Source organism: Pteropus vampyrus, unplaced genomic scaffold (genome assembly GCF_000151845.1).
Source record: "Pteropus vampyrus isolate Shadow unplaced genomic scaffold, Pvam_2.0 Scaffold92, whole genome shotgun sequence".
NCBI classification, from domain to species: Eukaryota; Metazoa; Chordata; class Mammalia; order Chiroptera; family Pteropodidae; genus Pteropus; species Pteropus vampyrus.
This window is the reverse complement of record NW_011888873.1, coordinates 1,288,197-1,313,859: the sequence shown is the minus strand read 5'-3', so window position 1 is coordinate 1,313,859 and position 25,663 is coordinate 1,288,197. Positions and strand designations below refer to the sequence as shown.

At 34.3% G+C, this 25,663-nt stretch overlaps 1 protein-coding gene and 1 pseudogene across 1 annotated transcript in view; both read right to left on the bottom strand.

Moving 5' to 3' along the window:
- Positions 1 to 25,663, bottom strand: part of SORBS2 (sorbin and SH3 domain containing 2) — a 326,962-nt gene that overhangs the window by 269,009 nt on the left and 32,290 nt on the right. The gene's annotated exons all lie outside the window — the stretch shown is intronic.
- LOC111742390 lies at positions 710 to 828 on the bottom strand (annotated as a pseudogene).

Sequence of the window (25,663 nt, the reverse complement as noted above, 5' to 3'; positions counted from 1 at the left end):
CATATAGAGGACTCAATAAATACTGGCTAAAAAAATGAGCAGATGAACAAATGCTATTATAAAATTAATTCTGTACCAGAAAGTGTTTTCCCCAAACAATTCACCCAGAGAAGGACTTACAGAGCGGTCCAGCTACTCTTCCCCATTACAGAATCTATTATTTAGTATGCTGCAGTGACTTTATTTTTAAACGATTCTTAAATCTTCTCTGATAAACTGTTTGAATTCCAGTAGTATATATCTATCTTTCACAGTATGTGAGCTTATGGAGATAGAGATAGAGAAATATGTTCTTAATAATACCTGCTTCTGTTTTTCATTCTCCTTAGTGGCAGCTGTCAACAAATGCTGCCTTGCCGCTTGAATTTTCATCATAAACCCAGCCAGATAAAGAATTCTTAATACTACAATGAAAGCTACCTGAATGTTTGACAGTTTTAGTTATGTTTTTAACTAAACTTTGAAACTGAAAAAGTTTGACCTAGGAATGGAAGTTATGGGCATAATTTGAAATCTAGAGAAATGCATACCTGGTTTTCTCTGCTGCTAGATGCTGATCACCAGGATAGAGCGATCACACAGCAGTGATTATAATGTTTGCTTTTGTATGAAGAAAAAATATTTAGAGGAAGATTGGAGTTTGATGCACTTTGATGCTCATAATTTATCCTGCATATTGTTCAGAAATAATTTTATTTATTTATTTTAATGCCTATAGCACCTGGTCTTCCTAGGTGGTCTCCCATCCAAGTGCTAACCAGGCCCAACCCTGCTTAGCTTCTGAGATCAGACGAGATCGGGCACATTCAGAGTGGCATGGCCCTGGACAAAGCTATAATTTTAAAATCATTTGTTCCCTAAAACAAGATATAAGAAATACTTTTTAAATCAAATTATGTTAACTGTTCTCTTAAGGAGAGCTATTAATATGCAGACATAAAAATATAACTTGCATATTTATATTATTCTAAATAAATGAATATAAATTAAGTGATGAAGTTTTCTCTTTACTTTAATTAAAATATATAGAAACTTCTACCTTTATGTAAAACTTTGCTAATTTATATCAAACATTAATTATAATATTTACTAATCTGTTAACTTCACCAGTAATGGAAGAGGATCCTGAAACCCTTTATCCTGCAATTTCACATCTTTTATGCGATCCTAAAAAAGTAGTCTTAGACTTGTGCAGAGATTTGTCTACAAGGACATTTATCATATTGTTGTTTATAATAATGAAAGAAAAATTGAAATAATCTGAAGCAATAAGGGATCAATTGATAAACTATGGTTCACTTAAACCTTGGCACACAGCGATGCCGTGAAAACAATGTTGTTGAAAAATATTTCATAATGTAGAAAATGTGACTACGTTATTTTAAGTATAATACACTCACATCACAATCACAGCTTTGTGAAAAAAGTAATACATCTATAAATACAAAGAAAAAAGATTAAAACAATACTCCTCAAACTATAAACTTTAGTTCTGGGTAAGTAGTGGAAATTATGGAGAATTTGTTCATTAGAATGTAAGCCCCCATGGGCAGGAATTTGGGTCGGTTTTGTCCACTGTTTTGTTCAGCATCTGGAACAGGGCCTGTCACAGAGTAAGAGTTCAATAAGTGCAGATTAAATGACTTGATAGTCTTAGTTTTACATATTTATGATTTTAAAATTTCTACCGCTTGTTGAAATAAAAGAATCATTTTTAAGGGCCTGTCGAAGTTATTAACTAACAGCTTTGGGACAAGGCATTCTCTAATACTATCTCTCCACACATATTCAACTCTCTATTGCTATTCTTAGATAATTTTCATAAAAGAGCTAATTATAAATAAATGCTGCTAGAACTTTAAGTATTTCAATTGTTTTCGGTTACTTATTGACGTTAGACTTCCATTAGTTGCCCTTGACTCTAATTGTGTGAATGACCTCTCTACCAATACAGGGACTAAGTAAGCTAAATAGCTATTATCACATTTTACCTTACTTTGTTTGTTTCCGTGTCACGGAATATTGTGTTTAGCATAATGCCTCACACGTGCATGCATTCACGTTTATTAAAATTCTAGATCTTTTTATTTTTACTACTGAATACCTGGTTGAATGGAATCAGATGTCATCGTGAAAATATAGAGGTGATTCAGAGCAAATGCGAGAGAGGCAGTCATTCGAGATCACCTAAAGGCTCTCCTACCCAAAATTATGTGCTGAGTCACTTGTTTTATAGTCTACCCAACTCCGAGGTTAAAACTCTCTTAGTTAATATGAAACAAAAACAAACAAATAAAAACAACAATACAAAAACTTCTTAGAAGTTTTGGAGGTATTTAAATTCCCCTTGTGGTCAACCCATGTCACTCTGTAACTGAGTGAATCTTCATGTTAAGGACATTCGTTGATGTACACGTTTAACAAAGAGTGGCTTTTATTTTTCCGGACTCAGCTTTTAAAAATTATACACATGATGTATGGTTCTATTTTCTCTGTTAATGCTTCAAACAATACAGATACAGAGAGAATAAATATGAGCCTTTCTCATATTTATTTATCTCTCATATTTAGCCCCAGCCATCAACTCCTCTTCTCTCTCCAGAGCAAACACTGTGAGCAGTTTTTGCAGTACCTACATCCTTCTAGGAGTTTATCAGGTATGTGCTCACATACATGTATAACTACACATTAACACACGTATGCAAGTATTGTTTTGTTTATCAGTACTGTATTTTCTTTTGCCATGCTTTTTATTTCATTTAATAATGACTTTCAAAACATTTTTTTAGCCTCAGTATACACAAATCTGTCTTGTTGCTTTTAAAAGTTACATAATATGTCATAATATGGAATTGCTGTACTTTAATTAACCACTTCCCAACCCACTGGAGGTTATTTCTATTCTTTTCAGTTTTTCTCCATGACAAACATTTCTTTGTATTTTGTACTCTTCATATAATTTTTTGGCATGGGTGTAAAGTATTTATGTATGATAGAATCTTAGAGAAATTGAAATAACTTTTATTTCAATTGTCAACTGATAAGCTAGAGGCAAATAGATCTTGGTCAGATAAGGATAACAGATTCAGGATAGTTTCCTTCATTTTGTGAGAGCAAATATATCATTCATGGTAAGCATGAGCATGATGAAAAATGGGGTGGTAGCTGTACATACATAGCGCTGAGAAGGAGCGGGGAAGAAGGCAGGGAAGAGGAGAAGGTGATGAGAAGAAAAAAGAGGGAGAGAAGGTGAAGGAAAGAAGAGAAGGGAGGAGAAAAGACAGAAAGAACATAAGAAAAAGGAAAGAAAAGAAAAGAGAAAGAAGTTCAGTAAGCAAAAGTCTGAATTTAAAAAATAGTAAAACAACATTATACAATAACATTATACAATGACATTCCTTTTAAATTCTTAGCACTATAGAAGGACCTAGCATAACTTCAGTAAAATGAAGTTAGATGGTCAAATAATAAAACTATGATATAAAAAGGGAGATCTTTCAGTTAAGGAAATTGAGAAACAAAATAATAACTCTTTCCAGAACAATACATTAGAAATAGCAATGACTAGATATGAGAGTGAAAGCATAGGAAAAGAGATTAAAGCAGTTAAGAGAAGATAATAAATTTGGAGACTAGACTACAATCATCCAAATAAATAGCATTTCAGAAAAAGAAATTGTCATAACACCCAAAATTTTGTATAAAATTTTGTACCAAAGAAAATTCTCTGAAATGAGGGACAGAAACTGTGTTCCAGAAAAAAAGCATATAGAACAATTGATAACCAAAATACATTCTTTCAAAATTATTTAACATCAAGTATGAAAAAAAGAATTTTCAGATGTCCAAGTAGGAAAAAAGGAAGTCCTCTACAAGTGGTGAAAAATTTAGGCTAGCCATAGATCTCTTCAGAATTCAGAGAATGTAGAACAAATTAATTCTTCTTGAAAAAAACATCAACAACTTTTGACTAGGATATCTGGCCAAATATGTTTCAAATCAAAGCAAAAACGTCAAGAATAAAAAAAGCAATGGTGAGAGGATAAATAATGTGAGAATGAATTGTTTTTCTTAATACAACACTACAGCTAAATTATTGTGGGAATTTTGGTTACAGAATTTAAGGTGTTATAAATATAACAATATAATCAAATGATCAGCAAGTAGGGAAAAGAAAAAAAGAAGGAAATATAAAATTGTTAATTTCCTTAATATGTCACATGATTGAATTCATCGATAACATCTAAATTTAAAACAGAGGTATAAAAAACTTAAAGACTGATCTCAGAGGCTAATCAGGGTTGGGCCTGGTTAGTACTTGCATGGGAGACCACTTAGGAAGACCAGGTGCTATAGGAATAAAAAAAAAAAAAAATAAGAGGGATTGTAAACTGACAAGGTCCTTGCAAACTGTGAGGTCAACCAAGGGTTGCCTTGCCTAAAAACAAACAAACAAACAAACAAACAAAAAACTTAAAGAGCTTAATTGCTTAATGATTTTCAAAATATTATTCATTACCTTGATATGATCTTTTAGACACTAGTATTTCGTGTAACAAAGAAATATTTATCCACATTTCTATAATTCATTAGTTTTATGTAATTTCTCTCTTCCATTACTATAAAATTACATTTAGTACTTTTTGAAAATTAAATTGGTGGGAAAAAAAGTCTTGTTGATTGGAAAGGAAGAAAAAAACTGTCTTTATTCAAAGAGATTATGATTGTGTGAATACAAATTCCCAGAAGAATCTACCAGAAACTACTGTTTTCATGGGATCAGAATACTCGATACAGTTAAGATACCAATTCTTCTCAAACACTTCTATAGATTCAATTCAACTCAACAAAAATTCCAGTAGAATTTTTTTTTTTGGTGGCTATCACCCAGTTGATTCTAAAATTTTTATGGAAAAGTACAGTACTAAAACAGTCAAAATGAATTTGAAAAAGAACAATGTTAGAGGACTCAAACTACACAATTTCAAGACTTATCATTAGGCAACAATAATCAAGATAGTGTGGCATTGGTAAAGGAATATATACTTAGGTCAATAGAACACAATAGAGAGTTTAAAATTGACTCCACCCCAACATAATGCCAAATAGTTTTGACAAAAGTATTAAGGCAATTCAATAGAGAAAGGACAGTTTTGTTTTGTTTTGTTTTTTAACAAATGATATCTGAGCTTTTGGTTAAACCTATGCCAAAACATGAACCTTGACTCATATTTTGTACCTTATACAAAAATTAACTAAAATCGATCATAGACACCTATAAATATTTAAAATATAAAACTTTTAGAGGAACATACAGAAGAAAAATTTTTGTGACCTGAGATTAGGCAAAGATTTCTTAGAAAGGATACCAAAAGTACAATCCATAAAAAAAAAACTGACAAATCAAATTTTTCCAAATTTAAAAACTTCTCTACTATGAAAGATAATGCTAAGAAAATGAAAAGCCACCGATAGGGAAAAAATATTTGTAAAAACACTTACTAGAAAAAGAACTTATATCCATACTACAAAAAGAACTCTTAATATTCACTAATAAAAAAACTCAATATAAATAATGAGCAAAAGATCTGAAGAGATATTTTACCAAAGAAAATATATTAATGACAAATAAAACACAGGAAAAGATGCTTAACAGAAGTCATTAGGAAAATGCAAATTAAAACTATAATGAGATATCACTACACACCTATTTGGTGGCTAAAATTATTTTAAAACTTTACAGCACCAATGCTGGTGAATATGCAGAGGAACCAGAATGCTCATATATTGCTAGTGAGAATGCAAAATGGCACAGCTATTTTGGGAAACAGTTTGTCAGTTTTTGGGGGTATAAAACATGTACTTACAATAGCAATTCTACGTCCAGGTTTAAAACCAAAAGAAATGACAACTGATATCCACACAAAGTCCTGTGTGTGTATGCTGTTCAAAGCAGCATTGTTTATAATAGTCGAAAATGGAAACTACTCAGATATCCTCTGACTGGTGAACAGATAAGCAAAATGTGCTACGTTGGTACAAAGAAATGTCATTCAGCAATAAAAAGGAACAAACTACCCCTCTGTAAACAGTGGTCAGTACTCATGATGAGTTTATAAGCACAGAGCTTGTCAATAAAATGAGGTCTGTCCAACAGAGAATATGTTTATTCACATTGATATAAATACTGTTACATACAATATCATGGAAGAATCTTGAAAGCATTACGCTAAGGAAAGAAATCATACATATAAAATTATATATTGTATGATTCCATTTATAAGACTTTCTGTAGAAAGCAAAACTATAGAGACAGAAATCAGGTCAGTTTTGCCAAGAGCTGGGAGAGAGAGAAGGTGATTGACTAGAAAAGGACATGAGAGAATTTTACGGGGTAACAATAATATTCTATATCTTAATTGTGCGAGAGCTTACATAACTGTATTTGTCAAAACTCAGAACTGTACACCTAAAAAGGCTGAATTTTATTAAATGTAAATTATTCCTCAGTAAACCTGACTTTAAAAATGAAATTTTCATGTTTATAGCTCCCATATATGGAAATTGTTCCCATTTATATTTTCTATCCAGATGTCCTTGTAAAGAGATAAATATTAATATTTATCAGTTAGCATTAATGATAATTATATATCAGGGTGACAGGACTTTGGGTGACATCTTGCATGTTCTCTATATATTTCTATATTGCTTGATTTTTAAAATGAGCTAGTACTATTTTTTTAATAAAAATAAAAATGTCATTGCACTTTTGTTGAAAGCTCAAAATAAAGGCTCAAAAATGATTAATATGATCTCAAAAAAGGAATACAGAATGACACTGAGGACCTGGTAGAGATAAGATAATATGATTTCACTGGGAGATTGAATTAGTCTTCTTCTGGGTTTCAGGCCATGGGATGAGCAGGTAGATTGTAGGTGATTCATCTAGATTATGATTTCTTCAGAAGAGGACCCACTTTCTACATAATCTCTCAACATTCTTTAGTTCCGTTCACACTCTTGACTCATAAGAGGTTCTAACATTTAGTCTTTTGTGAAGTCAATGTATTTCTGGAATGCTCATATAACAGCGAATTTCTTCAGACAGTTTTCTTATTTTATTGACATAATTCTTTCTCAGTCCTTGGGAAAAATTATTACATATTTTATACAATAATTTTAGTAATAAAGTTCTAGTCATGCTGCTTATTTCCCTACAGAAAAAGTCAGACAACTGTACAGGTAGCAATGAATAAATGGATATATCAAATCTACCATCTATTCTCAATTTGTGCATCAGCTCCTCCACATCGGTCCTGGAATTATCTTGAGAATGATACCAATAAGAAGAAAAAAAAAATCCAAATGTTCAAGTAGTGTTGCTAGAAAAGAAGGTGCTGTTTAGAAAAGCTGAACTTACAGATAATCAGAACTAGTTCTCAGGCTTTGTCTTTAAAGCTATTAAGGTTTAAGCCAGAAGCACCTAGTTTTTGTTTGTAGCGTTCTGATGGGATGTTGGGGATGAGTAAAAAGCTGTCATGTTAACTGTATAACCTGAAAGAGAAGTAAATGTTCACTCTTGCCCTTTCACATTCCTGCCTCTGAAAAAAAGACATAGAGCCCCTATGGCACTTGTTGCTTTGGCTCATGCTGCTGAATAAACACGCATTCCAGGGAGGGCCAAGACCAGAATGAAAATGTAGTAGTGTTCACCACCACCCACTGTATAGCTCAGGGGCCAAATCTTAACCCAGACCACATCCATGCTACTGGACCCCATTTAGCCATGGCCAATTACAGCTCAAAAGGTTAGCATTTCATAGTTTACTTTTCAAGATCTTTTTACCCCTACAGTCTATATCACCATATACAAACTTAAATAAAAAAGAACTAACCAGTTATTTTTATAATTTCTCATGACGTTCTTCAAAATGTTTAGAAAAGAATAAAATATATAGTAATGTAGAAATGGACTCTTTGTTTAAGATTCCTCTAAAATAGCTTTGGCATCTCTGTAGAAGAAAAAAACTAATATGATAAATGCCAAATCGTGCTTCACACACACCCACACCTTTTTCGGTTACACTTTTTGGGGATTTTTTTTTTAGAGAAAAAGAATTTGGTCTTATTTGTATAAGCTTCTGTAAAGTAAACGATGCTTGATTTTAAAACTTTCCATTTTAACATATTGGTACCAAAAGTCAACTTTCTCAATTTGTCGTTTCTATTTAAAAGTTCTGAGAAAATCATGACATTTCTTCTCTTAAAAATGATTGTGCTCCTTGGTAAACCATATAAAAAACTGGTAAATACAAACCAATACAATGTGCAACAAGTGAACACAAGTGTCCATGGGTGAAGATAGAATTTACAAACCAATACAATGTGCAACAAGTGAACACAAGTGTCCATGGGTGAAGATAGAAAACTATAAACTGAGAAAGCATCTAGGCTGATTAATGACTCGTTCCTTGACTCTGTCCAAAGACTTTTAAATCCTCTGCTAGCAACTGTTTTATAAAGAAAAATGTGAGGTGGGCATCAAAAAGGCTAAGGTTTTTCGGCTGTATTAAAAGACTTATGCTATTATTGTGGCGTGGTCTGGTTCCGCTCTACCTTCCATTGTTCGGGTCAAATCTGGGACGTGGGACTCCATGTGGGGAAGGACACACTAAAAGGGATTTGGAACATCTGCAGCAAGGAAAGGAAAACAGCATGACGAGAGGACTGGGACTTAGGAGGCCTAAAGGATGATTGAAAAGATCTGAGTCATTTAGCCTGGAGAAAACTGTGTGGCAAGGAGGGACATTGTCACCGTCTTCAAACATGTGAGGAGCTGTGCTTTGAAGACTATTGCATATTGTTCAGAATGCCTTAGACTAAACAGTTGGAAACTACAGGGAAACAGATTCACTCAGTAAGAGGAAGAACCTTCCAACTGGTCTGAAGATAGGATGAGCTGCTTGAGAGGTGAGTGCTGGCTTTGCAAGTACACTTGAGTTGTATTAGCAAAGCCTGGAAAGCCATCCCGTGGGAAGTAAGAAAAGGCATTCAAGGATGGAGCCCTTGTAACAAAGTGTAGTTGTTGAGTGAGAACGTGGATGTACTCACCTACATATACATTCGGTTCAAAAAGATGAAGGAAAAAAATACTCTAGGGGCTGGGTAGAAGAGAAGGTGCTCTGTGTACTGAGGAAGTCTTGAGCAAACCAAATTACAGTATTTGAAGAAACACACTTCCCTCTTTTACACAGCTGTGAGACTGCTATAAAGATTTGGTTGTTTGAAGGGTTGAAAAACTACTGTTTAATTAAGAACTGCAACCTGGCTTCAGGAAGGGGAAACCACAACTTACGGGCTGTCCCAGACTGTGGTCTTTATTATTTAAGAGTTTGCCACTGTAAATTCATACCATGCGGTATCCAGGTTTATGTACTAGAGATTTTGTAGTTTTTAAAAATATTTTTCTTGCAATTGATTTGAAAATGTTATTTTTGATATTTTAACAGAATGAGCTACTGTAACTTAAGTAAAATAGGTTAGTATTCTCACACAGAGTACCATAACCTAGCAAGATCTTGGTATCATTTCATTTCATATTTTCCAGAGAGTTACTAAGAAGATGTGGTTGCTGACATGCTTAATAATAAATCATCCAATTATTTATTCTTAATTTTGTTCCTTAAAAATTTCTTACTTCAGTTGTTGTTGCATAGAAATCGTTGCTTTTTTTTTTCTGTTTTACTAAGTTATCATGGCCGAATCACACAGTATATACACATGTATACATTGAATTGTTATGCATTTTCATTATAATCTGATAAGCATAAACTGTAGAAAACCTGCTATTCTAGATTTTTTTTTTCATCTGGCATCCAACATAGTGCTTGTCCTAATTTATTTATTCTGAATTCTCACTGTATTTATCAGACTCTGTAAAGTATTTGTGCTGGGCTGGTAATGGCTCCCAAAGATATGTCCATGCACTAATTCCCAGAATCAATTAACCTGTGAATATCACCTTATTTGGAAAAAGGATCTTTACAGATATGATTATCCTGGACTATCTGGGTGAGTCCTACATGTAATCAAACGTATCCTTGTGAGAGAGAGGCAGAGGGAGATCTGAAACCGACAAACGAAGATTAAAGGCAGAGACTAGAGTGATGCAGCTGTGAGCTGAGAATGCTCACAGCCACCAGAAGCTTGAAGAGGCAAGGAACAGACTCTCCCCTAGGGCTTCCAGGGAGAGTTTGGTCCTGCTGACACCTTAATTTTGGGCTTTTGGCCTCCAAAGCTGTGAAAGAATGCATTTTTTTTGTTGCTGTAAGTCACTCAGTTTGTGGTAATTTGTTACAGCTTCCTCCAGAAACTAATACAGTGTTCCTCACTTCTGGAGTATGTTCCACTGCCTTTTCTTGACTCCTAAAAATTGTTTACACAATGTTGCGGAATTCCCTTCCCTACCAGTCACTGTGTACTAAAATTCCACCAATGTTTAAGGCTCAGCCTCACACAGCTTGGTTTGAGCAACCTCCTGTCTCCACTCCAACCAGCATAACAGGGGAATCACTCAGTTCCACCAACAAATAGTCAACACTGAAACACTCACTAACCCCTTGAGTCTAGGCTTTTCATTTTAATCACCTCCCCTAGGATCTTCTTTAGCCATTTTCCCTTCTGGAAACCATTTTCAATCTACCACGCTCTGTCTTCACCTTCTCTAATACTGAAAAACATAATCAGGCCCATTGATATTAAAATAGAGAAAATGCAACTGTGCCCTGCTATCTACCACCCTACTTAAGTGTTCCTCACTGTAATTTTTTTTAAAGATCTCCCAATGCCTCACCATTCATTCATTCTAAAACATTTCAAATCTGGTCTCCATGTTTACCACACTAGCTATTCTTTTAAATTCACTGGTGATTGTATAAAGTCCAGTTCCTGCTCCTTGGGCATCATTTTGTTTACTCTGAACCTAGTACTGAGCCCCACTGTGGGCTGTGTATTGGACATCTCAACTGGTCTCTTAGATTCAATATATGTACAATCAAATCCAGCATCACCTTGAACTCTAGTTTATCTTTCAGTGTCTTTCTCAGTCTCTAACTTAAGTACTAAGTGTTCATCTTTGATTTTTCTTCTTCATTTCATTGTACCCAATCTGTTGCACTAACCTCCTCTTCTCCCTTGCCAATTTTACTTCCTTAATACCTATATAATTTATTGATTGTAACTGCCTCTCCATCAGACTTAACGAGGCTCTCATTACTTACTTGTCATCTAGGCTATTATAATTTCCACCCAATGCATATTCTATCTCCTGCTTTCCTTCATTCCACCCATTCTTACAGAACTCTGACAGATTAAATTTTAAACAATGTATTTATTAACATATTAAAATGAATAGGCAAAATCCTCTAATGCCTATTCATTGTCTATTGAATTAAATATATTCAATTTACTTCAACTGACATCAAAAGGCTCTTGGCAATACAGAATTATTACAATGGCTGACATTTTGGGAGCTTTTCCGTGTTCCAGTCATGTGAAATACTTCATGTACGTTATCTCCTTCCATCTTCACAATCACTCTAGGTGACAGGGAACATTAACATTTCGGTGTTATAAATGAGGATCCTGAGGTTTAGCCAGAACTAAAACCAGTCCCTCTATCTCAGCAGCCTAAGGAGAGAGCCCTAAGAGATACTGTCGCTTAAACCCTCCTCTACTCATATACCTTTCACAAGACCCCCAAAGCCTTACTCTTTCTTGCCTTTCTACCTTGATCATGTTCCTTCTCCATTTTCTCGTCTCGGCCTATTCAGCTCATCCACATACTTTGAGGCCTACTACGAGTACTAATTCTCTCAAGAAGTCACTTATTTCCCATTGGTGGATATAATCCCTACTTCCTTCAAGTCCCCAATGCCTCACTCGGGCCCTTGCTAACAGTACAGTATATATGAGTCTTGTCCCTCTATTGGCTTATATGTTCACTAAGTGTTCCTTCCTCTCATTTTTGTGTCTTCTTAAATATTTAGCACATTGGCTTGAACACAGTAGTGACCCAGTGTTTATTGAATTTCAATGCCCAGAGTTTCTGCCTTGCTAGATAGGCTCTTTAAGGGTAAGAACAAAACTATAAGCAATTTGCATATGTTTTATAGTATTAGACACAGTGCATCATACATAGTTGACAAACAAATATTGAATGAATACATGGATGAATGAATAGAACGAAAGAAAGAAATCACATAAGCTCTCTGGGTTTGTTCAACAGTAAAATAAAAGGATTGGGATAAATCGTCTCTAAGATTCCTTCCAGATCTAAAATGTTATGAATTTAAGATTCTATATATTCTAGTATGTCTCTTTTGCACCAGTAAACAAAATATAAGTGAACTTTTGTATCTCCTGAAATTTAATCTGAGAAAACATTGTAACTATTTTATATTTATTTTATGTTAAACTTTATACCAGTTAATTTTTTTACTCTTGCTTATACTAGAAATCCTTAAGCATTAAAGTTAACAGGAGTGTTTTGAATGCTCTAAGAAATTAACTTGAGTATACAGAACAATAAAGATTTTAAAGAAAATATTCAGCTATGAAAGGACTTTGAAGTTTTTAATGTTTTAGAATTGTGTCATGTTTCCTTAAGGGGCAAGGGTTACACATAATCTCAAATATCCACTCAGACAGCTCTGCAACATTTTTTTCTGCAATCACCAAGCAATCAATTTCAGTTATTTCTCAGCAATGTCAGAATTCTAAAGGATTTCTTTTATAAAGGACTTTGACTGGACATGGAAGCAACCGTGTCCATGACTAGAAAACTAAAATGTGGCATATACATGCAATAGAATATTATTTAGCTTTAAAAAGGAAGAAAATTTTGACGTATGTTATGACATGAATGAACCTTGAAGACATTATGTTAAGTGATAAAAGTCAGTCACAAAAGGACAAATATTGTATGATTCCACTTGTTAGGTACCTAGAGGAGTCATAGTCATAGAGTCAGACAGTAGAATGGTGGCTGCCAAAGTGAAGGGGGAGGAAAGAATGATGAGTTAGTATTTAATGGATACAGGAGTTCAGTTTGAAAAGATGAAAAACATCTGGAGATAGATGGTGGTGATGGCTGCACAACGATACGAATGCCACAAAACTGCACACTTAAAATGGTAAAAATGGTAAATTTTATGTTATTTATACTTTACCACAAAAAAAGAACAACTTTGAGGTAAAAGGACAACTGAAGTACCAGAAAAACAAGAATGAGGGAAATACATAATATACATTCTTCTCTGGGTCAAATACTCTGACCAACTTTTATCTAGACCTAATGAAGTAACGGTTCTTGAATTTGCTAAGGATGCTAGATGTGTAGGTGCAGGAATGCATGCATTAGGGGAAGATACTATGATTTCTATGTTGCATCATGAGTCCCCCAAGGATGAAGAGATAGGCTCTGTTTTACTTAGGAAATGGGCTGGCTGTCTAGTGCTGTCTGATATTATTATGGACTGGATTGTGTCCCTTTCAACCCCCACCCCGCCACCCCAAATTCCTATGTTGAAGCCCTAACCCCCAATGTGATGGTATTTGGAAATGGGCCTTTGGGAGTAATTAGTTCTAGATTAGGTCACGAGAGTAGGACCCTCATAAAGGGATTCACTAATAAATGAATATAAGCAGAAAAACATTTCTCTGCCCTCCTCCATATCCCCATGTACACGGCAAGGGAAGGCTATGCAAGGAGACAGCAAGAAGGTGGCTTTCCAGGTCAGGAAGAGAGCTCTCACCTGGAACTGAACTTTGCTGCATTTTTTTTTTTGAGGAAATATGTAAGACTTTATTCAAAAATATTTATTTTACTTATTTATTTTTTAGATAATCAAAACATTTTTTTAATTAGAGTTGACATACAATATTTTATTAGTTTCAGGTGTGCAACAGAGTGATTAGACATTTATAATACTTATGAAGTGATCACCCTGGTAAGTCTAGTACTCATTCGATACCACACATAGTTATTACAATATTGTGGACTATATTCCCTATGATGTACTTTACATCCCTGTGACTGATTTTACAATTTTTACATCTTAATCTCTTTTTTTTCACTCATACCCCCAACATGCTCTATCTGGCAACCATCAATTTGTTCTCTGTATCTATAAGTTTGCTTCTGTTTTGTTTGTTCATTTATTATTTTTTTTATGAATCCCATATACAAGTAAAATCATATAGTATTTGTTTTTGTCTGACTTATTTCACTTAGCATAGTACCCTCTAGGTCTATCCATGTTGTCATATGGCCAGCATTTTGATCTTGGACTTCTAGTGTCCAAAATTGTGAGAAAATATATTTCTATTGTTTAAGCCACCCAGTTAAGTGTGGTAAGAGGGCTTAATAGAAGGCCTAACATTTGTGTTTTTCGAGCCTGATTGAAGGAGGTTGAACAGATTGAAATACACCAGATATACCACCCACTATCACATCAAGAATAAGGCATGAGGGACTGATTGTTGGTACCGGAACACACCCACTAAAACAGCTCAAGTTAGAAAAACTTCATCACGTTCTATGATACAAAGGATCTTGGCCCCTCACTCACAGATATGATGAAGGTTTGTGACAGACAGAATCATAGAAATATGTATACTTTTAAAAAGTAAAAATAGTGTGGAAACACATTAAAGGAGAAAATATGAAAAAGAACAGAGAAAAGGTTCAAATGTTGAGGAAAACGTTGGCAGGAAGTGTCGTGGAAAAGTGGGAGTAAAACTAGTCAAATGCTTCATGCCCCCTGGCCTGTTTGTATAAGATTAAAATTAGATTTTGACTAATTTTTTAACATATTACTTGTCTTTAGAAATAAAAAATATAAAGAGAGTCATTTCTGCCGTTGGAATCTTTGAAAATAAAAATAGATTTGAAAATTTTTGTGTATATTTCCAGTTTCACACACAGTCTCCAGCTCCTCTTAAGAATAGCCTTAACCTAGGGCATTTGACCAAGGGTATCACAAGCACACAGATGTCTTATCCACAAGGCACCAATTTCCCCCTTTAATTGTTTGCCTGTCAGAATCAGTATCTCTCTGGGGTCTGCTTTTGGGGCCCAGCCAATAAGCTCCATTGTGCTGACACAGCTCAGCTTATGCCAGATAGAGTTGCTGCCTCAGTCGCCATTAAGGGAACAAAGCATTCAATCAACCCAGACATCGCACCCCATTGCTGCAGCAAACATTACTGTGACTTGAAAATCATAGACTGTCAGAGAATGAAGGGGGCCTGGGGACAGTCTCATCGCAGCCCAGCATTTTCCTGCAGAACAGACAGGAGGGGAGTCATCACACTGAGTTCGTGACAAAACCTGGATGCCTCCACCCCCTGTCCCTGGCCTTCCGATTCTCAGAATATTTCCATTTGTATACTACCTAGTATGGCCACAGCATCAGTGTCTAAATGACCCCTCCACCTAATCATATTGTACATTTGCCCTTAATTTCAGACTCGATAAAATGTGATTTACTAGTTGCTTGATTCCAAGAACCCAACACATGGAAAACAAAGAAGAATGAATGAGAGCAATAAGGGCTAATCAGGGACACAAATTCTGACCCTAAACCGAGCTCTTATGAGTAATTGGGCGAAAAAGTGATGTCACTGAAGCAACTATATCAGAGTCAAATTACAATGAACATTATCTTGGCGGCATAGCATCTTCTGAACTCAATGCCTATGTTTGAGCAGTTCCCTACTGTAGAAATCCCTACTCTATTGAACCATTCCAATACAGAATCACAAAAGGCTGGGTACACACTTTCTCTGGCCCTGTTATCTAGCTCAGCCTGTACTCAAGCCTCAGACATTCAAGTAAGAACAAATAACCCAAAGAGGTGAGATCTGTGGAGGAAAGTGCAGCAGTGACATAAATGCTCATTCTCCAGGCTTTGGTGGCCGTAGTGTCAGGGGTAGTAGCTGGTGTTCTGTGCTAGTAGCACCAACCCAGTCAGAAACCCTAGCAATCTGGTCCCAGCATCCACTTGAGTCTTTTGTTCAGGTTTCATTATCTGTGGCCCTAGATAGTGCTTTGAGTGTGATTGACCCAGAACAAGGCAGAAGGTCTTGGGCTCATCTTTGAGAATGTGACCTTAACAATATAAAACGTAAATAATAATGTCTTCAGCACACTGCAATGTTAATTTTTTTTCAGAAACTAAAATGTAGGCAAAGTATAGTTTTCCTTTTCCTTATGAAAATATTGCAAAAAAATTTTTTTGTTGATAAAAATTTTGCAGCCCAAATCTTCACTTAGATTAGAATTAGCCAGAGAAAATAGTCAGTAACTACTGATTAAAAGGAAATATGATTAGTTTGTTCTTTTTGTTCTTTAGATTCCACATAAGTGAAATCATATGGTATTTATCTTTCTCTGTCTGACTTATTTCACTCAGCATAAGTCCATCCATGTCGTTGCAAATGGTAGGATTTCATTTTTTTAATGGCTGAGTAATATTCTATTGTATAATATGAACCATAATTTCTTTATCTAATAAAAAAAGAATATATGAGACTGATGGGGTTTAAAATTTCAGTGGATGGGTATGGCCATAATTATTCATCTCTCAAGAAGGATCAAATATTTATTAGCCAAAAAAAAGATTAGGATTAGGCAAAGTCATCTTTTTTAAAGAAGTTGGGTAAAATACATACTCCAATGGATTCCATAGCAAATTTGTTGTGAAATTTGTTATGAGAAACAGGTGTGAAAAGCTAGATTTCAATTGTTTTACACATAAGGAAATGCACCTACATAATTGGGTAATTTCATATATTGAAGGGTTCTGAATTTGATACAAACTCTGAGGAAAGATTTAGCTGTTCTTAGTATATCCCGCAGGTGTCCAGAATAAATAGGTTGCTGGATTAAGAAAATAATAGCAGTTAATGATGATTGTGTGAACACCCTCCCACAGAGCAAAGATTGTATCTTGAAGTAACTTTCACAGCAAGAACAGGCTGTCATGGGGGCTGACCCTAGTGGGGCTGGAAATGCGGGTCAGAGAACAGGAACTTCCAATGGTGTTTGTTTTCATTTAATCATGGACATGAACATTAAATTAATTTTGAAAGTGAAGGGAAAGTTCGGACAATTGTGCAAAAGCAGGGCTTTGCACCTTATCAAAAGATTAAAAAATGAAGCAAACTCTAAAAAAAGGAAGAATGCCAGAGAAATAGAAATATTTATACTGAACTTAACTAGAACCTTAATATGTTGATAAGGTAAAACTTCAAACAGTGGAATTTTCCTGAGCTACCTTCTTTCAGAAATGCAAGTAAAATTTAACTTGGAAAACAATAGTATATGCCAGATGTACCAAGGTTATACATTATAGAATAATTTTCTTTAAACAGCTAATAACTGTTTTTTGACATGTGGGAATTCCTTACTCATTTCAATTTACTGCTCTTTTTCTAAATATAGAACTATTGTGTGGTGTAATAAAATGATTGATAAGGGGTGTTCAGTGGGTGTTCTTTGTACTCTCTTCTTAGGCCCATGTGTCTGCAGTGTGTACCCACTGACAAAGAGCCATATCTCCTGCAAATGCTGAAGTCAGAGAATTTTTTATTTGAAAGACAACTTCACTGGTAAGCACGTGATGAATTTCACTCAATAGTTCCCCGTTACTCCAAAGATACCTGTCTTCCATTACTAATACTGTCTACGCATGGGAAATAAAAGTTACCACATGTCAGTGATTAGTACATATTACTGAACCACTGGAAAAACTGTAGTCACCTGTAGCAACCATAAATATTGAAGGTTGAAAAGGATGCATCTCATAACCTACTACATGTAGCCATGAATAAAGTCATGGAACATCTATGGATATGGATTTAAGCCAAGATATGAGGGAATTAAAAAGCAAAAGTGTTTGACTATTAGGTTAACATTCTACTCAAGCATAGTGACTATAATACTATGCCTTTTGACATATAAATAAACTTTGTGTCTTTAAAGAATATTTTCATATTAATATCTCATTCTTGCATGAAGATAGAAGAAAGATGATGTGGCACAATTCTGATAATACTTCTATTTGTGTGGTATCTAAAGAAACTCAGTCATATCCTAAGCCATTGAAAGTTTTAAGGTTTATATTCTAAATAGATCATTCTAGCAACTGAAAAGAGGGTAAATGAAAAGGGACAATATAAGAAGGGTGATTAGAAAGGAAAATAATTCAATAGTCTTATGTCAAAGATAATAAAGGCCCGTATTAGTACTATATCTGTAAGGAAGGCAAGAAAGAGAATTTATTTTTTAATTCTGGAATTAAATTTATTACCCAGTGATTTATTGAATGATGGGAGACTGGATGAGAAAAATGAAAACATCAGGAATAATTCCTGTGTATTTTAGAGACAGTAAAGCTTGGGGTCAGTAAATGGGTGGCAAAATAAATGTAAAACATAGACTTTAAAAATAAAATTAAACTAACTGTGACTACATCAATCTGTATGTTAGCCCTATTGCTTAGTCCTTATCTCTGGGGGGAAAAAATCAAAGATGTAGTAGGAATAAAGCAGGAGTGACATGGAAAAGGTGCTTCAGCATGAGGTGATATTATTTGGATGCTGTGAGCTTTACTACAGAGGCCAAGACATTGTGTGATTTAATAAAGCTGCATTGAGCATAAATCTAAATAATGACAATGCTAGTATACTGTACACAATGTTGTGCTTGATGTGATCGAATGGTAATATCCTGAGCTTCTCTTGCCTAAGGGATGACCAATAGAGCCATATAAAAAGTATCATGCTTTGGTTCAATGAGAGATTCTTTTTAGCTCACATTTCAAGTGAGAAGATGCTCTTACAGCTAAAGAAGCCTAAAATTCTTTCCTCATCTCCGTGCACAGAGAGGATGCTAGTCTCCAGGGCAGCCTGCTCTGGATCACAGGAGACAGGCATCAGAGTGGTCTCCAACACAGAGGGCTCACATTAGAAAGAGACAGTGTGGTGTTGCATAACCAATCCAAGGTTCACGAGCAATGGCCCAGAGGTAAAAAAAAAACAGCCAATATGGTCTAGATAAAATCATATGGGTTATACCAAAGATGATCCAAGCTGGACCAGGGAAGACACTATTTTTTAGTCACATGGTTACCCATTATCAGTGGTTCTTGGGTAAGAAGAACTGGTTGCTGTTTTCAGGACCCACTCTATCTTCTATACTATTCACTGTATTTTAAGTGTGTACAGTGATTTGGACATTTTTTTTTATTTCAAAGTATGGATTCAGTTATTCTTAATAATCCTTTTTCATTTTGTGGAGCACTGAGTTTAAAACCCACCTAGTAACCAAACCACCAACACTACCAGGAATTCCCAGAGGTAAGAAAGTATAGTAGAGTCAACAGCTTGACATTTAGAGTTGGAAAAATGAGGTTAGAAAGTCCTCTTTCACAAATTCTTTCTGAATAAGTAGATTTGTGCTTGAGTGAGCTAAATGTTATGTTAGAGTCCTACAAGTACCTCACCTTGAAGATTTGACACAGTGCTTACAACTGTATGAATTCACTTATTCATTCCATAAGCATTCATCAAATGCTTACTATGCTGGATACTATGGAAAATTTATGAGGCAGCAATGAAGCTGAAAATAATGAAACTAGTTAGGCTGTTGCTGTAATCTAGAGGAAAACAGATGGGTCTGATCTAAGGTAGAGGCAGTGGCGTTAGAAGGGAAGAGACAAAGACAGGAGAAATTTAGACACAGTCAATAGTTTATAAGTCAAAAAAGTACTTAGGACAAATCAATTGCTATACACAAGAGTAAGATTAAATAGGATAGATCCTAACGTGACAAATAACAGTCCTGTCCATTATATAGTGAGACAAGCAAATGACTACTCAGCCTCTAGGTCAACAATAGAAATTTCTTCAGCCAAGTACCACTCCCATTCTCTTATCAAAGAGAATTCAACCTGGATTTATATGGAAGTCAAAGGAGTCGGCTCTGTAAATCTCACCCGAACTCTATCCTGGACATAAAAAAATGATTAAGACTTATAGGCTATGGAGATGATTATCTGCAAAATGATAGAAACTTCATTTCTCAATAATTTTGAAAGAATTTAAGACAAAACCAGGAGCAAGTGAAGATGAATGGTAAGGATAGTAGTAATAAAACATTTATAACATACAGTAAAGGCAGTGATACCAGAATAAATGTGCACTATATGCAAAATACATTTCTATTTGCAAAATGTATGATTAATTGAGTTGAAAGACAGAAACTGCCTGCCATTTGCTTCAATACTTTGTATGTATACATGTGCGTTTGTATGTGTGTTTATGTACGTGTGTGTGTGTTTTGAGAAAGAGAGAGAAGAAACCTGGTAACATTTTGGACCAAGAATTTGATTCAGCAATTAAAAGCAAAGACTAAATTTATTTCAGAGCCCAAGAACAGTCCAATGAAAGCAGTGTAATTACCAAGTTGTCTCAGACACTTTTTACAGATATCTATTTTTTCTGGGTCAAGGCTGATCTCATTTGGTTCAAATCCAACATCTGCAATCTCAATTGAATATGAAATATGATAGATAAATTAGGTTGCGTTTATTTATTTTCATAAAGAATTAGCCCTGGAATTCCCTTAGTCCGTCTAAAATAGCACTGTTCCATAGGGTATTGCAAGTATTAAATCCACAGCAGGTTCTCAATATGGTGACTGTCTGGTGCACAATGTACATGCGGTATCAGCCATCATCATCATTATTATTAATTAAGAACTAAAAGGAATGGACCATAACTCTCTTTGTTATAGTAATCTTTCTCGGGATATGCTGTAAGAAATGATTTGATATCTCTGGATCCTGAATCAAAATCCTTAACTTTTAAGAGAAAAACTTGGGCTCTTTATGATCACTGTGAAGTTTTGAGATAATAAATGTAAAGCATGTCCCCTAGTGCCATATGCTCAGTAAGCGGTTAGGAGGGGCTATTGTTACTGTTATCATCATGATTTTATAAATTTATTTCTTGTCCATTTTGGCTTGACATATGGATGCTTGAGGCCAATAGGCAGAAGTTACCCATGGTTGTCTGGGATAATATTCTGGAGATGGGATAGTGGAGGTTCAGACCAAATTTCTTTAGTAGTCTATTTTCCCACCTTAAATGTTTTCCTTGAGTTGCCTTTTGGTGTTATAATGCTATAACTCACCAAAGTATATGAATACTAATAAATACCCATTATTTCATCTGGAGCCCTATAATATAAAATTCTATCTGAGAAACTTATTTTAGAGCTATGAAGTAGAAAAGGTTTAGGTTCTCTCCCAGAGTTGGTATTTATAGTCTTTATAATATAATTGCCATATTTTGATTTTTACTTTGTCCATCAAGAAACAAATTTTGTGGCCTGCATATTTGTGTTCTGTTGTTTTCTGGTGATTTTTGTTTTTTTGCCTATTCTTATATTATTTCTTGATGGTTGATATTTTATTTAAAATCATACATTATCCTTTCATAGTATGTGCTGTTGTTCATTTATTAAGCTAACTCAGTTCTTTAGTGGAAAAATTCAGGGGATATAGATGAAGACATAGGTATATAGTTATAGACTTATAGCTAATCTCTCTCTCTCTTCCTCTGGGAATTAAATTGTGTATTAAATGTAATTTAGCTCATTTAAAATCTTCTTATATAAAGCTGCCTTTTGTTTTTATACATTCATTAGATTATGCTTTTTCTTGGTAAGTATAACCATATACACAATTATCCTTCAGGGGAAGGAAACACTTAGAACTATGTTTTCAACATGGCTAATTATAATGTATAATTAAACATTTAAGGAACTCTGAGAAGTAATTGGGGAAAATCTACCTTAAGAGGTCATAAGGCAGAAAAATGTTTAGCTCTTTACACATCTCCATGCTCACTCTTCTGAAACGAATACATCCTCAGGAAATTGCTTTTGATTTTCTCTTTTTGATGAGTTGAAAAACAGTAAACCTTTGAAAGAATTTGTTGGAAAATGAGTCTGTCTGCCAAGGAAACCCAGAGAAGCTCTTAAAAGGATGGTATAGCAGTGATTCTCAAGCTGCATTGTGTTTCCTTCAGTAGACAATTTTTCAGACCTATAAAAAACAATGACTCCTTAACCAAATGAATTTTGGTAAGCATTTCTAAAAACTAGTAAACTTTTAGTAAAGTGAGTTGAGCCCAGGAGAGTGAAATACAGAGCCCACTTTTAGCCAAAATGATAGCACCTCCATTCTATCACGATAAAAGATAGATATGATGAGCAATGAAACACTGAAGTGAGGCTCTAAAATATATTCCCTAAATAAGTAAATGCATATATATGTGTGTGTGTGTGTGTGTGTGTGTATACATATATGTGTATATACATACATATATATACACATATATGTATGTATATACGTATATTTCCCACTTCCCATTCCTCTTCTATCTTTCCTCTTTTATAGATATAAATTAAGTCAAAGTAATACCTTAAAAATCTTTGAAGCAATTCTTTAACATCTCATAACTACAGCCAAAGATTTTGAAGGACTATGAGAGTTTATGTTGGGATGCTATTTCACTGTCACCCGGTTCAATAAATAAAGCTGTGAAAATTTCAATCATGAACTCTAAAATAGAGAAACATGCAAAGAAATGGAAACTTTCAACAATAGTTTGCCCAGTTGGTTTTTCTGCTGTTTTTTTGGTTTCTATTAATCAACATTCACTGATTCGGCATCATGCTTGGCTGTGTGTCTAACACTATTCAAGATATAATGACAGGAAATTTTAAGACACATCCAGTACATGATTCAGCCCAAATTCTGATCAGACCAATGTGGCTGTGTAACTGTGCTCTTCATCACCACTGACTCTGCTCTGTGCAGTAGGAATGATACTACAAAGAGTAGCAGTAGATTACAACTGGTGTCCTAACTGAGGTATTTATAAAATACATAGTATTAGCTGAAGATAAAGGCCTGGCCACACCCCATTTTTAACATGTTTCCTGTGTTATCTATTCCTTATGGAAAAGAAATACTGATTCTACAATAGGAAAGCCTTAGACAACCATTAGAAAACTCTTCTAAAAATTGGTCCCATTTTATACTCTCAGTTGGCCATACAGCACCACTACCCATTACATTCTATTCACCTTCTGCTTTCATTCTTGCTCCGCCTCAACCCATTCTCGACCTTGCAGTCCTAATGGATGTCTGTCCCTGTTCTGCTTTAAATATTTAAAAACATATATATTGAGTAAATTAACTAATAAATTTTCATGTATTTCCCCCATAAGTGTTTTATATTTATTTTGTCAAACTTTGAGAAAAACTCTGTTGAGATTTTATGCTTGATTGGTCTGGATATTAGTACACTTTCTCGATCATTTATAAAGATTTTTATTTTATTTATTAAAGAATTGTTAGCATCCCTTTTCTCCAAAACAACCTTTCAAATTTTATCCAATTCGCAGAAGTCCATACAATGTTAAGTCTAGAGTGAGTTATGTAATTTGTGAACCTTATTGTAAGGGCACATTAAAAATAAAAGCCTTGCATTTTAACCTTCGACCTAGATTAAAGGATCACTCACTGTGGCAAATGGCTGATGAGCCCTTTATATATGTTATGATAAAGTGAATGTGGTATAATACCTTTATCTTTAAAAGCCTTCCACCTAAATTCATATTTTCATCCTCACAGCATATCTATTGGGCAAGTATTTTATCCTGAAAAAGCAGATTAAGAAAATGAAGAGCACAGGTTTTGTTCAAGTAACAAAACTGTAATAAAATGAGTATACAACTTTTTGTCTTCATTTCTAGTCCTAACCTTTTAATTTCTTTGTGAGACAGAAAAAGTTAATAAGGAAATAAACTTTGACATTATTAATGCTATATCATCTTAATTCTCAAAAAAATATTTTGGTTGTTTTAATAAGAATCTAGTTTTGTTTTTACCTGGAGATGATTTATGTCAATTTAAGAAAGTTGCAGTAACATGTATATAAAAATGTTTTGTATACTTTTCCTTTTCTCAAATCGGGGTAAGAAAAAAATTGACTTAAGTAAGACAAAACTTCTTGGTTATGCTAAATTGAATGCTAAAATATAAGTCTTACCCATATGTCTTAATAGTCAGGAAGAACATTACGCACTGTCACAGAATATAAGTATTCTGTAATGCAGTTTAGTTGATGTATTCTATAGGTACTTAAAGGTGGATACTTTCCATCTAAGAGTTTCTACTTGAGCAAAGTAGGAGAGAAGGGAGAGTATTCAAAATGAGAAGCTGAACCCAGATGGCAGCTGCTTTTTTCAAGTCCTCCATTTTTCCATGCTGTTATAAAGAAAAAGAAACACTCACTCCACCACCCTTTGGAGAATATCAAGAAATAAAATTGATCCACTGACTAAGCATTTGATATCATGAGCAATTTGAAATGTTAGACAACAAATAAATGCATTGAGCACTAACCTTTCAGAATTGAATGCACCTAATAAACAGCTGAATACTGCTAACATTAACACCTATTATTGTGCATCAGTTTTATGGATATGACAAACTCTCCTGGATGATGAACATTTTGTAATTCAAAGAATGACTCACGGAAAATATAGTTTTCATTTTCTAAAGTGCTGTAGGATTGCATTTAGAAATGTCTTGCTGTGTTGAAATTGATTCAATTTGAATGGCAAACCGAGAGCTACAATAAACGTTAAAAATGTACAAGTGTGTTTTGCTTCTTTTATCTATTTGAGAAAACAGAAACAAACAAATATAATAATGTTCCTGGGACACATTGCACAATGATATCCTATTACATAAACAAACATCATATAAAACAGTCATGATTATCACATCTATTTATGGAACAAATAAATATAGACTAAATAAAGCCAGTTTTAAAAAGATGTGAGATGGCATCCAATAAAACATTACAGCTGAGGTTCATTCTGTCCAAAACTTTTTGAATATTTATTTATCTTGATTTTTATTGATCTAATAGGCCAACATCAAGATTTTTAATAAGTATATGCTAAAGCTATGCCAAAACATTCACCAAATGATTCTTTTAAGACAAGTCTAAACTAATAGTTAAGATAAAATTATATTTACACTTGTTAATTTGGACTCTGCTTTTCTCTGATCTCGATATTGTGTTGAAAACCTTAAGCAATCACCTACCACCAATAACTGTCTCAGTTAATTTCTTCTGGAGGATTTAATTAGACCTGACTCTAAGAGAATGTTGACTTGTTGGTCATGCCAGTAAAGCAGCAGTTAGATAAAATAATTTCTTAACAGCAAGAAATATCTTTCTTTGAGATCTGAAAAGTAGATTCTCATCATTTTGGATTTCAGAATGTATGAATGACTTTTCAAAGACCCATTCATTGCGATGATTTATTTTGAACGCGTTCCCAGAAAAATAAAATTTTTTGAGCTTTGAAGATTAAATTAAAAAGTTTATGCAAAAAACATAACTTAATCTTTATAATATCCCTCCTGTGGGAGATGGTTAACTCTAAGTCACTCCGAATTTAATTATAGCAGCTCCTCATAAAAACATACACATTTCTTAAAGTTTTCAG